This window comes from Callorhinchus milii, unplaced genomic scaffold, assembly GCF_018977255.1.
Source record: "Callorhinchus milii isolate IMCB2004 unplaced genomic scaffold, IMCB_Cmil_1.0 Scaffold23, whole genome shotgun sequence".
Lineage (NCBI taxonomy): Eukaryota > Metazoa > Chordata > Chondrichthyes > Chimaeriformes > Callorhinchidae > Callorhinchus > Callorhinchus milii.
The window spans coordinates 4,010,321-4,032,738 of record NW_024704764.1 but is presented as its reverse complement, the minus strand read 5'-3'; the positions used below and the strand labels follow the sequence as shown (position 1 = coordinate 4,032,738).

General features: G+C 49.5%; 1 protein-coding gene across 4 annotated transcripts in view; it reads right to left on the bottom strand.

Moving 5' to 3' along the window:
* raraa (retinoic acid receptor, alpha a) overlaps positions 1 to 20,618 on the bottom strand; it is a 377,347-nt gene extending 356,729 nt beyond the window's left edge. For all 4 annotated transcript variants that reach the window (XM_042343419.1, XM_042343417.1, XM_042343418.1 and 1 more), the window contains exon 1: positions 20,558 to 20,618. The gene's annotated coding sequence lies outside the window, so the exon portion shown is untranslated. The remainder of the gene's footprint in view (positions 1 to 20,557) is intronic.
* Positions 20,619 to 22,418: the final 1,800 nt, after the last annotated feature.

Here is a 22,418-nt window from a genome sequence, read left to right as displayed (position 1 = left end):
GAATGGCGAGAAAGAAAGGAACGGAGCTGGGACGCGATGACTCATTCCAGGACCTTGGAGAGGAATGGGAGGTTAGAGATGGGGCGGTAGCTGGAGAGAAGGGATGGGTCCAGGGAAGGTTTTTTCAAGATGGCGGCTGATGACAGCTGGTTGGGCATCTGAGCTGGCAGTGGAAGCCGAGGGGGGAGAAAGATGACCAAAGAGCTACGTTTTGAGATGGACCTTGAACAACCTGAGGGAGGGAGCGATTCGGACGGTCTTCAGAATGGAGTTCCAGAGTGCTAGCAGTATGGCTGAAAGCCTGTCCATTATGGTGGGGCAGATAAGCGGCCAGGACGGTAGGATTAAAAGAGAGGAGGTAGGGTTGGACGAGAGCATGGAGAGATTTGAAGCAGAGAACAAGGACCGTGAATAATCTGCTGGAGATGGGAGCCAATGCTGTTGAGCAAGGCTGAGTGATAGGCTCGTGGGAGGGAGCACAGACTGCAGAGATCTACATAGTCTGCTGCCTGTGCAGGGAAGAGATAGGGAGTTCAGCGAGCGAAAGCATTGTCCTGGTCAAGTCTAGAAGAAATGATGAAAGCACAATACAGTTTGCGGCAGAGAATTCTACATTCCAGCTATTCTGTGTAAAGAATTTTTCCACTGATAATAGTAATAATAATAATCCTTGAATTTGATATAGCGCTTTTCACGTCGGGAGGACGTCCCAAAGCGCTTCACAGAATATACTGTAAAGTGAATTGACTGTATATTTGTGGGCGAACGCAGCAGTCAATTGCGCACAGCAATGTCCCACAAACAGTTGTAGATTGAAAATGACCAATTTATTATTGTTTTTGGTTTTGGAGGGATTATTATTATGGCGTGTGGAGTAAGGAAACTTGCCCAAGGTTTCGCCCTCTGCCTGGAATTGATGTCCTGGGACTAAAATTCAGTATCCAATTAATCATTTTACTCTGTGTTCAAGAGTTCTCTGGAAATTCTGACAAGTTCCAAACCTCTTCCCCTTTTAAAAATATTATCAGCACCCCTGACTTTACTGGTATGGCATTCGAGAACTCACAATCCTGCCCAAAGACAGAAAATTTACAAACATGACATGTGTGACCACACGCACCACAGACAATTGCCTCGGTTCTACCCAATGTTCATCAAACTCCTGTATCACATTTGCTAATTACAAATTCAGATTCAGTTCCATGGGTCAGTCAGGACACAAAACAATCACTGAAAGAATAAGACAGAGGGTCAGTTCTGACGAAGGGTGGTGGACCCGAAATGTTGAATCACTTTCCTTTCTCCATAGATGCTGCCTGACCTGCTGAGTGTTCCCAGCGACTTCTGTTTCTGTTTACTGAAAGAATAAGATACTGGTACAGCGATAGACATCTTTTGTCCACAGTTCCATTTATAGCTGGAGTCCTCATGTGTACGATTAATTTTATCAGTTCTACACTGAGCTACGATCTGGGAATTCCTACAAAGGGGGAGGTGGTGGGTTGTAGAGAAAGAGAAGGGAAGTGGCTGCCTGGTTATGCTGAACCACATAAAAGTAATCCTTAATTTCCTGCCAATAAGCCTTGACATTATCAGCGAAGCAGCAAGGAAAGCAGGTAAACACAATATAAGAATGCTAACATAATAAAGTACTCAGTGTAAACTCACTCCAAGTCATGCACTTCAAGAATTATATGATGTTATCAGATCTGTTGTTATAAATTCTTCTCCACACAATCCTGCCTGTTACATCGGCTCCGTCCGTGTATGATCTATCTGTTTCAAGAATTGCTAGGCAATGGCATGTCGGGATTGAGTCAACCTTCTGTGGTGTTCTGGGGCCTGCTGGGCACTGCTGATGACAATCTGGCTCAGCAGCAGGACTTGGAGGAGAACTGTCAACAGAAATTTGTCCCATTCGGCTCCTGTTAACCCTGTGACTGAAATTCTCAACAGATAGGGTAGGGTGGTCCTAGGTGGGCAAGCAGCAGAAAATGTGCTAGATACTGGTCTCAATGACAAGTTATGCAGTTATTTGATTTTAGCTGGTTTATCGCTAGTAGTTATCCCAACACATCACTCTGGGTTCCCTAAGCCTCGACTCATGCCAACCTGCACCTAGTACTTAATAATAATAATAATCTTTGCATTTGATATAGCGCATTTCACGTCTTCTAGACGTCCCAAAGCGCTTCACAGAATATACTGTACAGTGAATTGACTGTATATTTGTGGGCGAACGCGGCAGCCAATTGCGCACAGCAATATCGCACAAACAGTCATGGATTGAAAGTGACCAATTTTTTATTATTGTTTTGTTTTTTGGAGGGATTATTATTAGGCGTGTGGCGTAAGGAAACTTACCCTAGGTTTCGCCTTACCTGTTACTTAGGCAAACAGGATGCATCCCTCCAGGGTGAGAGTGCATATTCCATTCCAGAGACACTAACGTTTCCAAGGCATACATATGTGGAACTCTTAGTCTGGTTTGGATACTTACCCCAGCAGCCACACTTATGCACTACCTGTTGTGGGTGCTGAAGAGAATCAGGATTAGGATCCTCCATGAACAATAGCCCCTTGTCTGACCAGCAGCTCAGTTCAGTGAGCCTGGTCTGAGCTGTAAGATGCAGCTCTATCCACAACAACTTTGGGGTTGCACCAACTTTCTTATTTGACAGGGTGTTCACTTTGATCCTTTCTGTAACATCAAACTGAAAAGTCAATCATCTTCTGATACTCGGGTAATTGGCTCTGTTTAGTACTGGGAGCAACATAAAGTGTAGAGCAACACGCTGGGAGCACAATACAACTGCACTGAAAGTTAGCAAACACACTGGTGCAGGTTATTCAATGCAAATCGATATAAAGACACAGACCGTTTCTAAACCTGTTACTCCTCACAGAAACACTGATAGTTCTCTATCTGGAATTATGTTTTGTAGAATTATAATGAGATCAGCCACAGCTTACATTAAAATATTAGAAAAATGTGGACTCGTCTTTCTCTTTACAGCTTACACTTAAGATCGGAGTTGCGCTCCGCCAATGTCAAGCGCTCTGTGTGAGGGGCACTGTGTAAATGCAAGTTGCTGCTGTTTTGAATTAACAATAATGTTCATCCCCATTCAATGATATTCCCACCGTTAAGCAGGGCAGTTAAGCAGGGCAGCACTCGTCTCACAATACAGTTGTAAATAAAAAGACCAAACAATATATTTATAGAAAGATAACAGAATTGAGTGGTGCAATGAGCGAGTTCTATGATCTGTACTTGAATCCATCCCAGAATGATGGGATGAAGAAAGCTTCCTTTGTGACAGTCTTTTTTTAAATTACTTTGGACAGTCTAACCACACTTTCAAAACAGCCTCTCAACTGTAATCTCACTGTTAAAGATCACAAGAATAACTAACTGATGGGAAATGGAAAATGATAGTGTAATAGGGAGAGCTTTGAGGTTAGTAATAATCCTTGCATTTGATACAGCGCCTTATCACGTCTTCCAGACGTCTCAAATTGCTTCACAGAATATACTGGAAAGTGAATTGATTGTATATTTTGTAGGTGAAACACAGAGGCGAATTGCGCACAGCAGATTCCCACAAAAAGCACTTCGAGACACTGTCCTGCGTGAGATGGGCTATATAGATGAAAACTGTTGTTGGATCGAGTTCATTTTTTAAAAATGTTAAGCAGAGTAAAGGGAACTTTGCTGGGTGTCTAGTCCTTGCTTTCACTGAGTTAACGTTGACACTGACACAAGACAATGTTCCATTTCCCATATTGAATACAAACATTCAGAAAACTGTTTACAGCTATAGGCAATTTAATGCAACCAGTCCTTAACTTTACTGGTATTACATTGGATACTTCTCCAGTGTACAACCTTCAAGCTTACAGCAGTAACAACTGGGAAGAGTGTTCCAGAGTACATTGAGGACTCACTGCAGTGCACTGTGCTATGGTTTTGCAGCCAAAACTTCCCATGGTGTCAGTAAAGAGAAAGCTGAGACCCAGAGGGCGTTTGGAAGACATGTCCCACAGCTGCTTTAGTGCATCTCCTAGTGGCCAACATAGAAGCAATATCGGCAGAAAGGCACAACACTGTCTGGGAGGATCAGAGCTCTAATATCAGATCCTGTTCTTCACGTGCACTTCCCAAGCCTAATTATTAACGCTTCTGGTTTCACGGAAAGGGACACGCGATTCACCTGAAGCTTTAAATCCCCTCCGACAAAATGATTTGCAACGACATCTTCAGATGTGTGTGTGTTACAATAGGCAGTCCGAGACAGGAGCATCCGTCTGACCCCAGACAAGGTTCAGCAGTTAATAATAATCGCCTAATAATAATCCCTCCAAAACCAAAAACAATAATAAAATTGGTCATTTCAATCCAGAGGGGATTGCTGTGCGCAATTGGCTGCCGCGTTCGCCCACAACTATACAGTCAATTCACTTTACAGTGTGTTCTGTGAAGCGCTTTGGGACGTCCTCCCGACGTGAAAAGCGCTATATCAAATGCAAGGATTATTATTATTATTATTATAGCAGTTGGCAAACACCAGAGGGGTCTCATCTTCCCTAATTTATAACATGTCAAAATCGGATCATTCCAACTCTGGCTGCAGTTTTTCACAAGCTGTAGATTTTATGCAAGCTGTGATCTCACTATCTTAAAATAGAATCATTCTTCATGGTAACATCTCTGAGCACCAATTACGATCCACTATTATTGTAAAGTGCAAAGGCTATTTGCCGCATGACATTACAATTTTCTTGCTGAGAATGAGCGCATGCTGTTTTCTTCAGCTTAGAATATAAGAAATGCTAGACGAAAAAAAGACCAAGGTCCATCTAGTTCGACTTCCACCTTCCTGGTGATTACCATGCACATATGTTCCAAACTACCTAGGTACTACATAGGTACTATCTAAGTTGTGCCCATAATCAGCATTAACAAGTTCTGCAGTGACCCTTTTTTAAAAAAAATAATCCAATGAAACTTGTGAAAAATATTAAAATTGCAAATTGAAGCTGATGAATTTGCTTTTGCAATTTTTGAATTCTGATAAAATCATAGAATTTATCAGCACGAGACGTCATTTGGCCTGCTATGCCTGTGCTGGCTTTCTGAAAAAGAGCACCATTCAATCCCACTTCCCTACTCTTTAATATTTTTGCGTGATATTCCTGTGCATGTGTAAAAAAAAACCTCCTAAACTCTCCCTTTATTTTTCTGGTGATATCTTACATTTATTTACTGCTCACCGAGCAATGGAAATACAATAGTTTCTCCCTATTCCGCTTAGTGTAATGGTAATAATCCTGCATTTGAAAAAAAATCAGGACGATGTCTGAGAACAGACTTAAATACCCTCTGGAGTATTGGAGACTTGCACTTGAAACTATTCCCGTCTTGTTTGGCTCAGTCAACCATTGAATAAAATTAACCTAATTTGGCGGAACAGGCAATTAAGCTGTAATTTTAACTGAATGAAACGAGAAACACCAGGATCGCCACCAAATCATATAAGAGAGGCAGAGAGCAGCAGCAACGCAATGATTCCCTGAGAGTGGGCTTTCCAAATTAATTCATTTTTTAAAAAAAAAACTTCAAAGCTCATTCTGTTGTATTGTAATTTGGGACCAAAACAACTCTACATACCAGGGCAGTATTAAACACGTGCAGTAAAAAAAATGTAATTTTGAACATTTGGGGCCTCTGTATGTTAAATTGCTACAAAACAAGACCCTGCAGAACTGATATAGGCAGAGGGCGAAACCTTGGGCAAGTTTCCTTACTCCACACAGAGCCTAATAATAATCCCTCCAAAACCAAACAATAATAAATTGGTCATTTTCAATCTACGACTGTTTGTGGGACATTGCTGTGCGCAATTGGCTGCCGCGTTCACCCACAAATATACAGTCAATTCACTTTACAATGTGTTCTGTGAAGCGCTTTGGGACGTCCTCCCGACGTGAAAAGCGCTATATCAAATGCAAGGATTATTATTATTATTATTATACATCTTCAGAATTGTATAACAGTTTCAGTTAATCACACTTTTGGGGTCATTCCTATAAATCTTGTAGTGTGTGTGTTTACATATACAATATGTGCCACTGACAACACAAATTAAAGTACTTTTTCAACATTTTCTGTATTCCCTTAATACATTTTCTCAGCAAAAAAATCGAAAAATGACCTGCATTGCGTTTCTGATGGGAAATACCTGAGAACAATCGACCTTCCCAGCTCGAACTCAGAGCTGCTTCAGATGCCTGAATCTTTGCTTTTAGATAATTGTGTATTATTACTGGAAGATGACACTAGATGAGCCGATATTGAGAATAATGGGTACTTGGGAATGATTTTACAAGACACTAATCCCATAAACTGTTGCATGGGTTTATAACTATCATTTGAATCCCAAAACAAAATTCCTGGCTTGAACTTACTCATATGTATCCGTTTCCTACATAATGATTGTGTACTATAGTTCATGGGCACTGTTTTATTCATGGGTTTTGGTTTTGCCAGTGATCAACACCAAAGCATTCATAGTTAATGCATGATGATAGGTTTATAGAGAATACGCAAAATGTTAGGATTAGGGAGAAAACCCTTCATCCAACAAGCCCACCCTTTCTCAATCCACCTTCCAACCCCCTCAGCAGAGCTGCCTCTCCAACTTCACAAACACACTAAGTTGTCTCAAAAATATATTCATTCCATTGTGCTTCACCATTTTACAAATAAAGGATTAGAATGCTCTCTTATGTTGCTAAAATGTTACTGTGCGATTACCAGAATGAAATGGATGCTGATCATAATATGTATGTAATACGTGACTATATTTCTGTAGCTCAGGGGTAATGCAGCTCAGTGGTTAGGGCACTCACCTCTCAAGCGAGAGAACTGGGTTCGATTCCCAGTAGGGCGAAATGTGGGCAAGTTTCTTTACTCCACATGCCTCTGTTTACCCAGCAGTAAGTAGGAACCCAGTTGTTACTTAATTGGCGGATGGCTTTTCCAGAGGTAATAATTCTTTTTTAAAAAAATTGGTCACTCAATCCACGATTGTTTGTGGGACACTGCTGTGCACAATTGCCTGCCGTGTTTCGCCCAAATTCACTTTACACTATATTCTGTGAAGTTCTTTGAGAAGTCTTGAAGACGTGATAAGGCGCAAGGATTATTATTATTATTATGTAACTATGTCAGATCAGTTATACCAAATACCTATTTTTTGAATACATAAAAAATTAAGATGGTGTTCTGTGGCTTTTAATGGTACTCACATCTCATTTTGTTTGTGTAGCATGATAGAAATTTAAAACATTCTTCAACATAGAAGGATTCAGAATAATCCAAATGTGTCATTCTTGATTACTCCTTAGGTTTGTTTATCAAATAATCTGAATTTATTTAAAGAAAGTGGCATAAAGTATCTACTTTAGAACAAGACAATTTTGATTTTCCAAGGGAAGATGGAATGTTGGAAGTGGTGTTGGGCTGGATAAAATTACCCGCAAGGCCAGATGTGGCCGTGTGCCTCCTGACGTTGCATTAGCCAAGCCTGTTGTGGTGGTTCAGGTTAATGTTAACAACAATTTCCATTCAAATAGCAGCCTTCACACAAGATAGCGTCTCGGAGCAGTGCCGAGGTTGGAACCAAAGCAAGGGAAAAGGGAAACAATATCCACGGCACAATTTACAACCAAACCAAAGTAGGGATTTCTCCCAATGTCTGAGCCAATAATCCTCACTCATCCAAAACCTCACAAAAAAAAGTTAATTGTGGGATTTTGCCTCCCTGTTTGTCTACATAACACTCACAGGATGGTGTTAAGTATTTTAAGGTATGTTGAAATGATAAAGCACTAAATAAATGTAAACTGAAGTGGTATAAAATCTGTGCCGTTTTCTATTAATAATGAGACTTGCCTAGTTGATAAAGAAAACTGAAGTCTGGTGGAAAGTGCAAAATACCTGAAGCGTTAAAAATGGCTTTGGATTTGCAATCTCCACAAAATGAAACTACACATCCTCGGGCAGACCGTTGCATTGCACAGTGAAATTTAAACTGGACTTTGCCTCCTGTCCAGAAATACCATTTAGCAATGACTCAGTGACCCACTTCTATCAAACAAGGAAAAACAGACTAGAATTAAAATAAATAATTCTCCCTCTCTCTTAAGAATACAGAGGGTTATTGCAAATTGTTACATCATCTCATGTTTAATAGGTATATTATCACACACCTGGGAAAAAAGGATTTAACATAATGGTTGGATAGCCAAATTCCAAAGTAAATCAATTCACAAAAATCTAATTAATTTAGAGTAAAATCTACCAACAGATCAATACTCATACAAAATTAATTTAAAACAAACATCTGAGGAAACAGACGTGAGACTCTAATCACAATGTTAAAAAAAATCGAACCATTGTATTGACAGATCCAGAAAATAGTAAGTATTAAACAGCTATTTATAAAGAGAATCCTAGGACTTACAGTGGAATAAATTAGTGCAAAGTAGGGGAATGGGTAGCTCATTCCGATAATGTCCTATTCTTTGGAAACTATTGCTTGAATCCATTTCAAACTCACGGGAAGAAAGTTTTGTTTCTTTATTGCAAACAAGTTAAATTAACTATTAAACTTTCAACCCACTTCCTGGCAGTCACAAGGGCCACGGCATAAAATTGCTTTCAATTTAGCATTAATTGCCAGTCTCACTCACATCAAAATGTAAAGCTTGCACAATAAAAATACAAGGTGATGCTACAACCCTAAACACACATGGGAACAGTAACGGAAATTCTAGGACACATGGGAGCAGTGTGCATTCTTGAAGTGGTTTTAGCAAACGAATGCCAAACAATATTAATCCTTACATTTTGATACAGTGCCTTTCACGTCGGGAGGATGTCCCAAAGTACTTCACAGAAAATGCTGTAAAGTGCAGTGAGTGTTTGGTGGATAGAACAATATAAATAGGGGCACAGAATACAAACATCAGGAAGTTATGATGAACCTTTATAAAACACTGGTTCGGCCTCAGCTGGAGACTGTGTTCAGTTCTGGGCCCCACACTTTAGGAAGGATGTCAAGACATTAGGGAGGATACAAAGGAGATTGACCAGGATGGTACCAGGGATGAGGAGAGGCGAGAGAAGCCGGGATTATTGTCCTTGGAGCAGAGAAGGTTAAGAGGAGTCTTAATAGAAATTTTCAAAATGATGAGGGGATTCGAGAGTGTGAACAAGGAGGAACTATTCCCACTGGCGGTGGGTCAGTAACCCGAGGACACCGATATAGAATAGTTGTTAAAAGAAACAGAGGGGAGGGGAGGAGAAATGTTTTCACAGCGAGTTGTTGGGATCCGGAATGCATTGCCTGAAAGGCTGGTGGCAGCCGATTCCATAACAACTTGTAAGAGAGTAGATAATTATTTGGGGAGGACAGGTTTTCAGGATTATGGGGAGAGCGCGGGGGAGTGGGGTTGATTTGGAAGCTCTTTTCAAAGAGCCGGCACAGACATGATGGGCCGAATGGCCTCCTTCTGTGCTGTATAATTCTATGATTCTATGAAAGGCACTAAACAAATTTAATTTTTGTTTGTTTGTATAATACTATTATTGAGGACCAATGTGCAACTGATTTTTGGGAAACTCAGGATCATAAACTCATACAACTGTCTCTTCCCCCCCACCCCCCCACTTGTAATAACGTCCCAACAATTCACAAGACAAGGACTCCAGAGTGATGCCGTGAAGAGCAGACATCGTTTAGAGATTGTGCATGCTTAATAATAATAATTCTTGCATTTGATACAGTGCCTAATCACGTCTTTGAGACGGCTCAAAGCGCTTCACAGGATATACTGTGAAGTGAATTGACTGTATATTTTGTCGGCGAAACATGGCAGCCAATTGTGCACAGCAGCATTCCATAAACAGCCGTGACCAGTCATGGACTTAAGTGACCAATTTATTATCTTTTTTTTTAAGGAAATATTACCCCGGAAAAGCGATCCGCCAATCGGCTAACAGCTAAAGCTGGGTAAACAGAGGTGTGTGGATTAAAGACATTTGCCCAGCGTTTCGCATGCCGGGAATCTAACCCAAGTCTCTCGCTTGCAAGGCAGATGCTCTAACCACTGAGCTACAGTTCACTTTGTTCTGGTCCCTTTCTTCTCGCTCAAGCAGAGGTTTCAAATATCTAGACAGACAACCAATTTACAACAACAGCAACAAAATTACATTTGTATAGCGCCTTTCACGTAGGATAGTTCATGACTTGCACTGGCTTTTTAACCAGTCATTTGATTTTTGCATTTTATTCATTTGTAAAGATGAGATGGGGAACAGAGGTGGCATTCCTACTGGTATGTAACAATTGTCCCCTTGTCTCAATCCATTCGGATCAGACAACTGTCAGCGAGTCATCAGCCAGGAATTCAATCAAGCAGTTCTGATCAGATCACAAACTATGGTTTTAACTCACTATTGTTTAAGCAATAATGTATAACAAGGCACCAGGGGTGTTTACCAGCCAATTGTTTTGGCACAAGGAGAACATGCCCGCTGAAACAATGGCTAGCGTAGCAGAGCCCACAACTTTCTCACGCCGACTAATGCAAGTAGATCTCACAGTAACATTAAATAACATAGGAATGCGAACGGACAAAGAGAATCAGTCACGAGCAGATGCAGGAGAATTGATCCAAGTCAGTTTTCCAGCAGTTTACAGTGAGGTCAACTGAATCTAAGAATTGACTTGACCATTCTTCCTGCATCTGCTATGACTAAGGGTGAGAGGGAAAAAGACAGTCAGGATCCCAAGTCCCAACTGTTAACCATCACTCACCTGCGTGAAGGTGCTATACGAATGCAAGTTAATGGATCATGGATTCAGGCGATGCTGACTGTGTACGTATGCTTACGCCTTAAAAATACAGGCAACCTCAATATCTGGGACCAATATTTCAGTGGTCACATTTAGGTGAAGAGCAACAGAAAAATAGCAACTTCTGGGACATCAAGGTGCTGCTGACATCACTTCCTTTGCGTTTTGCACATGTGTATAACTTGCAGAAGAGATGGCAGCAATGTTGGCTGTTTTTTAGCACAGGAAGTTACTTTACTTGGATGAGGTACCAGAGGTTACCTGCAGAACAGAACTTCACGGTGAGTCGGCACTTTCAGATAAGAGGAGAAACATTTGACTGGAAGAGGAGAGAGAAAGAAAGTAACGCAGAATTTATCAAATCTGGCCTAACGGTCCACCGACAAATCTGGCTGGACTTCCTCAAAATCTACCGCTCCACTCTAGCCTCGGCCAAGTCGTCCTTCTACTCCAGGATAATCCTGGAGGCGAAGAACAACCCCAGGCTACTGTTTTCTACCACATCCCGACTCCTCCGTCCCCCCTGCCACCCCGCGCAGGTCATCTCCTCCAACCTTCATTGCAAGGAGATGCTGGATTTCCTTGAATCCAAAATCAAGGGAATTCGCTCCGCGGTCACTTCCCCTCCAACATCCACCCACCCCCACCCCTCCCTCCCACACTCCGACTCCTACCCATCCTCCCCTACACACTTTCATACCCGTTTCCCCACTTTCTGTCACCAAACTCATCCTATCCCTGAAATCCACCACCTGCTCCCTTGACCCCATCCCCACTCCACTCATCTCCCAGCTCCACCTCCTTGCCCCACATATCACAGACATCGTCAACCTATCCTTCTCTGGATCTGTTCCCATTCCCTTAAAAACTGCCACCATCACTCCCACCTTGAAAAAACCCTCCCTTGATGCGTCACAGCTATCAAGCTACCGGCCCATCTCCAACCTCCCCTTCCTGTCCAAGGTCCTGGAACGAGTTGTCGCCTCCCAACTGCTCTCTTTCCTCTCCACCCATTCATTATTCGAACCCCTTCAGTCAGGTTTCCGTGCTGCCCATAGCACAGAAACCGCCCTGGTCAAGGTCACCAATGACATCCTGACCATCTGTGACCAGGGCTCCCTCTGCCTCCTCGTCCTATCGGCAGCATTCGATACGGTCGACAACGCTATCCTCCTCCACCGCTTATCCTCCCACCTCAACCTTCAAAGCCCTGTCCTTGAGTGGTTTAGGTCGTACCTCTCCCACCGTCTTCACTTTGTTTCCACGAATGGTTTTTCCTCCAGCCCCCGCACTGTCTCGTGCGGTGTCCCTCAGGGCTCTGTCCTCGGTCCCCTTCTCTTCACCCTCTATATGCTCCCCCTGTGGTGACATCATCACAGAGTCCTGTAGCTCAGTGGTTAGAGCACTCACTTTGCAAGTGAGAGACCTGAGTTCAATTCCAGGCAGAGGGCGAAACCTTGGGCACGTTTCCTTACTCCACACAGAGCCTAATAATAATCCCTCCAAAACCAAAAACAATAATAAATTGGTCATTTTCAATCCATATGACTGTTTGTGGGACATTGCTGTGCGCAATTGGCTGCCGCGTTCGCCCACAAATATACAGTCAATTCACTTTACAGTGTGTTCTGTGAAGCGCTTTGGGACGTCCTCCCGACGTGAAAAGCGCTATATCAAATGCAAGTATTATTATTATTATTATTATCATCCGCAGACATGGGGTTAACTTCCACATGTATGCGGATGACACCCAACTCTACCTTTCCTCCTCTACCCTCAACTCCACGACCACCGATGTCCTGACAGCTGTCTATCCGACATCGAGTCCTGGACGAGAGACAACTTTCTTCAGCTCAACGTGGGCAAAACTGAGGCCCTCCTGATTGCCTCACGTCAGCGCCTCCGCACCTCAGGCGCTGACAGCATCAGCATCCAAGGCTGCACTCTCCACCTCTCAAAGCCATCAGGAACCTCGGGGTTCTGTTCGACCCTGAGCTGTCCTTTCTCCCTCATATCCTCACCACAACTGGCATGGCTTCCATCACCTCCAGAATGCCGCCAGACTACGGCACTACCTCACCCCTCACGCGGCTGAAACTCTGGTCCACGCCTTTATCACCTCAAGGCTGGACTATGGGAACTCTCTCCTCGCCGGCCTTCCCGGCCCTCCCTCCACACTGCAGGTCATTCAGAACTCTGCAGCTCGTGTACTGTCCCGCACCAGGCTTCGGGACCACATCACTCCCACCCTCGCTCGCCTCCACTGCCTCCTCATCCCCCAGAGGATCGAATTCAAGATCCTCATCCTCACCTACAAGGCCATTCACGGCCTCGCTCCCTCCTACCTCTCCGACCTACTATCCCCCTACCTACCTGCCCGTACCCTCCATTCCTCTGGCTCCGGTCTGCTCCACATCCCCCGCCCCAACCGCCCTACCATCGGTGGCCGGGCTTCAGCCTCTCAGCCCCGAGGCTCTGGAACTCTATCCCCCAGTGCCTTCGCCGCCTCTTCCCTTTCCTCCTTCAAGGCCGGTCTCAAGACCTTTCTCTTTGACCGAGCCTTCAGCTCCCATCTCGACTCTCTACCCCTCCTCGCTCCCTCCCTTCCCTCCTCTCATCCTGACCATTTCCCCCCTGCTCGGGTCCTGACCTAACTGTGCAGCGCCTTGGGACGTCCTCCCGACGTGAAAGGCGCTCTCTAAATGGAATCTTGTTGTTGTTGTTGTATTGTTCCTCTATCAAATGGAAGCATTATTACACAGAAAACATGTCAACATCCTTTCTGCCCCACATCCATGCCATGACCTGCTCTGACTTCCCCCACCTCTGCAACATCGCCCGGCCACTGTCTCACACCGCAGGCCACCGAGACCCTCATACTCACCTTCATTACATCGAGGCTCGACTATGCAAACTCCCTGCTTATCGGCTTCCCACCTCCTCCCTCCACATGCAGCAGATCATCCAGAACTCAGCAGCCCGTGTCCTCTCCTGCACTAGGCTCCGTGACCCTATCATCCCCATCCTCCCCCGACTCCACTGGCTTTCCATCTCACAGAGGATTCAATTCAAAATCTTGGTCCTCACCTTCTAAGCCCTCCATGGCCTTGCTCCCCCCTATCTCTGCGACCATCTAACCCCCTAACAACCTGTCTACTCCCTCCGCTCAGCGGGCTCCGGTCTACTTAACATCCCCCGCCTCCCCCACCCCACCACTGGCACGTAGGCCTTCAGCCACTCTGTCCCCACCCTCTGAAAGAACTCCGTCCCTTGCCTCCTTCAAGACCCATCTCAAAATCCTCCTCTTCAACCGTGCTTTCATCACCCTCCTTCCCCCCCTGCCCTCCACCCTCCCCAATCCCGACCCCCAGCTCAGGTCTGAAACACTGACTGTCCAGCGCCTTGGGATGTCCTCCCGACGTGAAAGGCGCTGAACGCTTGTAATTTTGTTGTTGTTGTATAACTGTTGTTTAATCAATTCGGCGCTTTCAGCACTAAATGTGGAGCAATCATAGCACAGTCTGGTCCTTCCCCACTAATGTCATCAAGAATCAAGGGAAACAAGGCATGATCATCGAAAAGGAATAAAATTGCCCAAACATTGTGAAGAATAATGGACACGTTTTAGTGATTTCAAGGATATAATCTAACATTCACTTGAGATGACAATAATAAACCTCTTGAACTTTTCTCTTGCAATTTGCCATGCCATCTGAATACTTTAATTACCTTGTACTCTCTCTCTGTTGTATTGATTACGTTGCATAATATACTACAATTTGTTGCTGTGGGATGTCCTGTATATATGAAAAGCAAACAATGATATCAGGACTAAATGATACGCAGCAAGAGGTTGAAGCTATCACCAACTTCCCCCAGCTTAGGTTTTCACGTTGTAAAACTCTTTGTGAGATGTTCTCCTACGTGAAGGCATTCTGTAAAGGTGCCTCAACCTCCACCCTCCCCCTCCCCCCAACAAACATTGAGGTGATTCTTTGAAATAAGAAGTTAATAATCCTCACATTTAATATAGTACTTATCACATCAGAAGAACATCTCAAAGCGTTTCAGAGGAATTACTGTGGATGCAGTGAATGAGATTTTCTATTATGAAAGTGTGCTCAACCTAACACCAAGCAGGGCATCTTTCTGCCTCTCTCTACAAGCCTCCCCCACCTCCCCGACCTTTGTTGAGTCCTTGAAACACACACTAGTCTTTTCTATAATATAATCTTCCCTCTTCCCTTCTCCCCTGTCACTGTAACATGCTCTGGGACATTATCCTCTGTGAAGGCAGAGTCAGTGAGCAAGGACAGTTACATTGACTTTTCCTCAATGTTTCAGGTCAGTGGTAAACGTGAACAGAACCTGATAGCTTCTGTCTGTAGTGAGGCCAGTTGTCCTGGTACACGAAGGAAGGGTTGTGAGATCGGATTTTACTTTGCTGCAAGTGAGAATTAAATAGCACCCCCCATCTATTATATATAACAACACTTGGGCTGACTTGAGGTTCAAGACAGTGACACGTGTCAGGGTTGTAATGACATCAAACCACGAAAGTCTTGGAAATCACAGAAGGTGTCACAGCTTCAAACGCATAATCAGACATTGTTCATGTCCACTTGCCTTGTCTGCCTTTTAGTTTTAGTGTACTCACTATTAGACCCCTCCCTCTGCAGAAATGAAACAACTTCCTGTTTTTTTAAAGTGCAAGTTACCACAACAGTACATCTCAAAGCACTTCACAAGTGATTACAGTCAAGTCTGGTGACATTTTTGTTGGCTGCTATTCTGAACGCAGCAGCAAGGATCCACAAACAGAATTACCAAAATAATATGCAGGACAATTCCCAAAGAGAATACCCCCACCACCCACCCACAGTGTCAACATCCCCCCAACAGACAACAGCATCTCAATTTTACTCTTTATTCAAAGGATGGCACCTCCGACAATGCAGCACTCCCAGTACTGCCTTGCCTATGAACTCAAGTCCTCACCAACACCCCCAAATACACTGAATCACACACACGATTGCAACTACGGAGACAAACGGACACTGAAATCAGCGACCTGTAGTCCTGATGCAAATTAGAATGCATGGAATTGCTAAACATTAACCAACAAGTGACTATCCTCCTTGTGGGGTGAATGACACAGGGTCTCCTTGGGTTTCAACCGACTCCAAAAGTAATGTGCTTCCCTGACCAGGAACACTTTTTTCCACCTCCGTCATTTGCCCACCTCGGTCTGTACCTCACAACCAATGCAACTGAAACCTCGTTCACGCCTTCATCACTTCCCGGCTGGACTGTCCCAACGCCCTCACTAGTCTCCCCAGCTCCACCATACACAAAATACAACTAATTCAACTCCGCCAACCAGAGACTCACCAGCATGAAACTCCATCCCCCCTCACCCCAGCCCTCGCGAGGCTCCACTGTCTCTCTGTCACACACTAAACTCCATCTCCCCTCACCCCAGCCCTCGCTAGGCTCCACTGTCTCTCAATCACACACTAACCTCCATCCCCCCCTCACCCCAGCCCTCGCCAGGCTCCACTGTCTCTCTATCACACACTAAACTCCATCCCCCCCTCACCCCAGCCCTCGCCAGGCTCCACTGTCTCTCTATCACACCCTAAACTCCATCCCCCCTCACCCCAGCCCTCGCCAGGCTCCACTGTCTCTATCACACCCTAAACTCCATCCCCCCTCACCCCAGCCCTCGCCAGGCTCCACTGTCTCTCTATCGTACCCTAAACTCCATCCCCCCTCACCCCAGCCCTCGCCAGGCTCCACTGTCTCTATCACACCCTAAACTCCATCCCCCCCTCACCCCAGCCATCGCCAGGCTCCACTGTCTCTCTATCGTACCCTAAACTCCATCCCCCCTCACCCCAGCCCTCGCCAGGCTCCACTGTCTCTATCACACACTACAACAACAACAACAACAAGAAGATTCCATTTATAAAGCGCCTTTCACGTCAGGAGGACGTCCCAAGGCGCTGTACAGTTGGGTCATGACCCCAGCAGGGGGGAAATGGTCAGGGTGAGGGGACGGAAGGGAGGGAGCGAGGAGGGGGGAAATGGTCAGGGTGAGGGGAGGGAAGGGAGGGAGCGAGGAGGGGGAAATGGTCAGGGTGAGGGGAGGGAAGGGAGGGAGCGAGGAGGGGGTAGAGAGTCGAGAGGGGAGCTGAAGGCACGGTCAAAGAGAAAGGTTTTGAGACCGGCCTTGAAGGAGGAAAGGGAGGAGGCGGCGAAGGCACTGGGGGATAGAGTTCCAGAGCCTCGGGGCTGAGAGGCTGAAGGCCCGACCACCGATGGTAGGGCGGTTGGGGCGGGGGACGTGGAGCAGACCGGAGCCAGAGGAACGGAGGGTACGGGCAGGTAGGTAGGGGGATAGTAGGTCAGAGAGGTAGGAGGGAGCAAGGCCGTGAATGGCCTTGTAGGTGAGGATGAGGATCTTGAAATCAATCCTCTGGGGGATGGGGAGCCAGTGGAGGCGAGCGAGGGTGGGAGTGATGTGGTCGCGGTGCCTGGTGCGGGACAGTACACGAGCTGCAGAGTTCTGAATGACCTGCAGCTTGTGGAGGGAGGTGGCGGGAAGGCCGGCGAGGAGAGAGTTCCCATAGTCCAGCCTTGAGGTGACAAAGGCGTGGACCAGGGTTTCAGCAGCGTGAGGGGTGAGGTAGTGCCGTAGTCTGGCGATGTTCCGGAGGTGATGGAAGGCGGTGCCAGTTGTGGTGCGGATGTGAGGGAGAAAGGACAGCTCAGGGTCGAACAAAACGCCGAGGTTCCTGACTGGCTTTGAGAGGTGGAGAGTGCAGCCTTGGATGCTGATGGTGTCAGCGCCTGAGGTGCGGAGGCGCTGACGTGAGCCAATCAGGAGGGCCTCGGTTTTTCGCACGTTGAGCTGAAGAAAGTTGTCTCTCGTCCAGGACTCGATGTCGGACAGGCAGCTGTCAGGACATCGGTGGTCGTGGAGTTGAGAGTAGAGGAGGAAAGGTAGAGTTGGGTGTCATCCGCATACATGTGGAAGTTAACTCCATGTCTGCGGATGATGTCACCAAGGGGGAGCATATAGAGGGTGAAGAGGAGGGGACCGAGGACAGAGCCCTGAGGGACACCACGAGACGGTGCGGGGGTGGAGGAGAAGCCATTTGCAGAGATGAAGTGGAGACGGTGTGAAAGGTACGACCTAAACCAGTCAAGGACAGTGCCTTGAAGGTTGAGGTGGGAGGACAAGCGGTGGAGGAGGATAGAGTGGTCGACCGTATCGAATGCTGCCGATAGGTCGAGGAGGACGAGGAGGCAGAGGGAGCCCTGGTCACAGATGGTCAGGATATCATTGGTGACCTTGACCAGGGCAGTTTCTGTGCTATGGGCAGCACGGAAACCTGACTGAAGGGGTTCAAAAAGAGAATGGGTGGAAAGGAAAGAGCGCAGTTGGGAGGCGACAACTCTTTCCAAGACCTTGGAGAGAAAGGGGAGGTTGGAGATGGGCCGGTAGCTTGATAGCTGCGACGCATCAAGGGAGGGTTTTTTCAGGGTGGGCGTGATGATGGCAGTTTTTTAGGGAATGGGGACAGAGCCAGAGCGGAGGGACAGGTTGACGATGTCGGTGATATGTGGGGCAAGAAAGTGGAGCTGAGAGATAAGGAGTGGAGTGGGGATGGGGTCAAGGGAGCAGGTGGTTGGTTTTAGGGATAGGATAAACTCCATTCCCCTCACCCCAGCCCTCGCCCGGCTCCACTGTCTCTCTATCACACACTGATCTCCATCGCCCCTCACCCCAGCCCTCGCCAGGCTCCACTGTCTCTATCACACACTGATCTCCATCCCCCCTCACCCCAGCCCTCGCCCGGCTCCACTGGTTCCCAATCACCCAACGGATTGATTTCAGGATCCTCTGACTGATTGTCCAATCCCTTCATGCCCTCACACCTCCCTCTCTTTTGACCAATTGAACCTGGAAACCAAAGCCCTGATGGTCGGGTGGTGTGGTCACTGCTGGACAATGCCCTTTGAGTTGGTGCAGCAGTGGGTGCTGTGCCGGGGTCAGTGTTGTCGCTGTGAGCTGCAGTGATTGGGTCCTGTGGTTAGTTTGCCATATGAATGTCCAGACTGCCCACAAGCCAACTGTTTGGCTGTTTGATTATGGACCAAAGTCACAACTAATAAATGATTTTACAGTAAAAACTCTGAGGAGAGAACAGAACAAACAGCAATAAACCTGACTCCCGATACCTGTACTTCCACACTGGGGAGACAGCTCAAGCCACAGCCAGTGTAGTGACTGTGTTTTGTAGCTGAGCGCAGCAGCCGATGTTCCGGGGGGGCGAGGTTTGCCGGTGCTGGACACCGAGCGGCTGAGGGAAACCTTCGTGTCGTGTCGTGTCGTGTCCGGCGGTCCGCGGGGCCGCGGTCTCGGGGATGGTTTGCGGATGATCGGCCGCCGTCAAACACTACACCTCTGACAGTACAGTCTGTGAAGCACTTTGAGACGCCGCGCGGCACAGGATCTCAGCAAATTACTGTTACTGCTTTTGACACCGCGGCGGCGGGGGGGGCCCGGGGGGGCCCGGGGGGTACAGTACAGCCTGACCCCCCCACCCCACCCCACACACATCCCCACACCCCCCCCCACACCCCGGGGGGGGCCCGGGGGGGCCCGGGGGGTACAGTACAGCCTGACCCCCCCACCCCACCCCACACCCCCCACACACCCCGGGGGGCCCGGGGGTACAGTACAGCCTGACCCCCCACCCCACCCCCACCCCCACCCCCCACACACCCCCACACCCCCCCCCACACCCCGGGGGGGCCCGGGGGGTACAGTACAGCCTGACCCCCCCACCCCACCCCACACCCCCCCACACACCCCGGGGGGGGCCCGGGGGTACAGTACAGCCTGACCCCCCACCCCCACACCCCCCCACACACCCCGGGGGGGCCCGGGGGGGCCCGGGGGTACAGTACAGCCTGACCCCCCCCACCCCACCCCCCCCCCACACACACCCCCACACACCCCCCACACACCCCGGGGGGGCCGGGGGTACAGTACAGCCTGACCCCCCCACCCCCCCCCCCCACACACACCCCCACACCCCCCCCACACCCCGGGGGGGCCCGGGGGGCCCGGGGGTACAGTACAGCCTGACCCCCCCACCCCCACACCCCCCCACACACCCCGGGGGGCCCGGGGGGTACAGTACAGCCTGACCCCCCACCCACACCCCCCACACACCCCGGGGGGGCCCGGGGGGGCCGGGGGGTACAGTACAGCCTGACCCCCCACCCCCACACCCCCCACACACCCCGGGGGGGCCCGGGGGTACAGTACAGCCTGACCCCCCCACCCACACCCCCCCACACACCCCGGGGGGGCCCGGGGTACAGTACAGCCTGACCCCCCCACCCCCACACCACCCACACACACACCCCCCCACACACCCCGGGGGGGGCCCGGGGGGTACAGTACAGCCTGACCTGACCGCCCCCCACCGCGGCCTAACCGGCCCGAGCCCGGCGGCCCGGGGGCGCTGTGAGCACAAACTTACACCCCCCGCGCTAGGCCCCGCCGCCCCCCCCCCCCCGGGCCCCCCCCCCCCGGGCCCCCCCCGGCCACTCACCGTCAGCCACGGCCGCCGCCGCTCCTCAGCCTCACCGCCGCCCCGGGGACACAGGCTCCCGCCCCCCGCCCCCCCGCCCGGCACCTCCCCCTCCCCCACCCCCACCCCGGGTCCTACTGCCCCCCACCCCCACCCCGGGTCCTAATGCCCCCCCTCCCCCACCCCGGGTCCTAATGCCCCCCTCCCCCACCCCGGGTCCTAATGCCCCCCCTCCCCCACCCCGGGTCCTAATGCCCCCCTCCCCCACCCTGGGTCCTAATGCCCCCCTCCCCCACCCTGGGTCCTAATGCCCCCCTCCCCCACTCTGGGTCCTAATGCCCCCCCTCCCCCACCCCGGGTCCTAATGCCCCCCTCCCCCACCCTGGGTCCTAATGCCCCCCTCCCCCACCCGGGTCCTAATGCCCCCCCTCCCCCACCCTGGGTCCTAATGCCCCCCTCCCCCACCCTGGGTCCTAATGCCCCCCTCCCCCACCCTGGGTCCTAATGCCCCCCTCCCCCACTCTGGGTCCTAATGCCCCCCTCCCCCACCCCGGGTCCTAATGCCCCCCTCCCCCACCCTGGGTCCTAATGCCCCCCTCCCCCACCCGGGTCCTAATGCCCCCCCTCCCCCACCCTGGGTCCTAATGCCCCCCCTCCCCCACTCTGGGTCCTACTGCCCCCCCTCCCCCACCCCGGGTCCTAATGCCCCCCTCCCCCACCCTGGGTCCTAATGCCCCCCCTTCCCCCACTCTGGGTCCTAATGCCCCCCCTTCCCCCACCCGGGTCCTAATGCCCTCCCCTCCCCCACTCTGGGTCCTAATGCCCCCCCTCCCCCACCCTGGGTCCTAATGCCCCCCCCTCCCCCACCCTGGGTCCTAATGCCCCCCCTTCCCCCACCCCGGGTCCTAATGCCCCCCCTCCCCCACTCTGGGTCCTAATGCCCCCCTTCCCCCACCCTGGGTCCTAATGCCCCCCCTCCCCCACCCTGGGTCCTAATGCCCCCCCTTCCCCCACCCCGGGTCCTAATGCCCCCCTCCCCCACCCTGGGTCCTAATGCCCCCCCTCCCCCACCCCGGGTCCTAATGCCCCCCTCCCCACTCTGGGTCCTAATGCCCCCCTCCCCCACTCTGGGTCCTAATGCCCCCCCTCCCCCACCCCGGGTCCTAATGCCCCCCCTCCCCCACTCTGGGTCCTAATGCCCCCCCCCTCCCCCACCCGGGTCCTAATACCCCCCCTCCCCCACTCTGGGTCCTAATGCCCCCCTCCCCTACTCTGGGTCCCAATGCCCCTCGTTCCCTCCTTCACCCGGGTCGTACTGCCCCTTCCCCCCCACTCCGGGTCCTAGTGCCCCCCCTCACTCCCTTCCTCACCCCGGGTCCCAGTGTGCATCTCCCCCTCCTCTCCCCCCTGCTGGCCGACACAGTCAACCAGTCTCTCTTCTCAGGCTCTGTTCCATTCTCCCTGAAAACTGCTGTCACCGCCCCCTCCTCAAAACCCCACCCTCAATCCCTCTAAACTCTCACACTACCGTCCCATCACCAACCAACCCTTCATTGCCAAAGTCCTGGACACATTGTTGCAGGTCAACTTCAGTCACACCTCTTCCTCCATTCCCTCCTTGAGCCCCTGCATTCTGGTTTGTGCCCTGAGTGCCCACAGCACAGACAGCGCTTGTCAAAGTCACAAACGACATCCCCTCCATCTGTCATCAGGGCTCCCTCAGCCTCCCCGTCCCCCTGGATCTCTCTGCCATGTTCAACACAGTTGAACACGCCATCCTCCTCCACCACCTCTCCTCGCTCATCTACCTTAGTCGGACCGCACTCGTATGGTTCGAGTCCTACTTACCCAACTGCCTTCATTTCATCTTAGCAAATGGTGT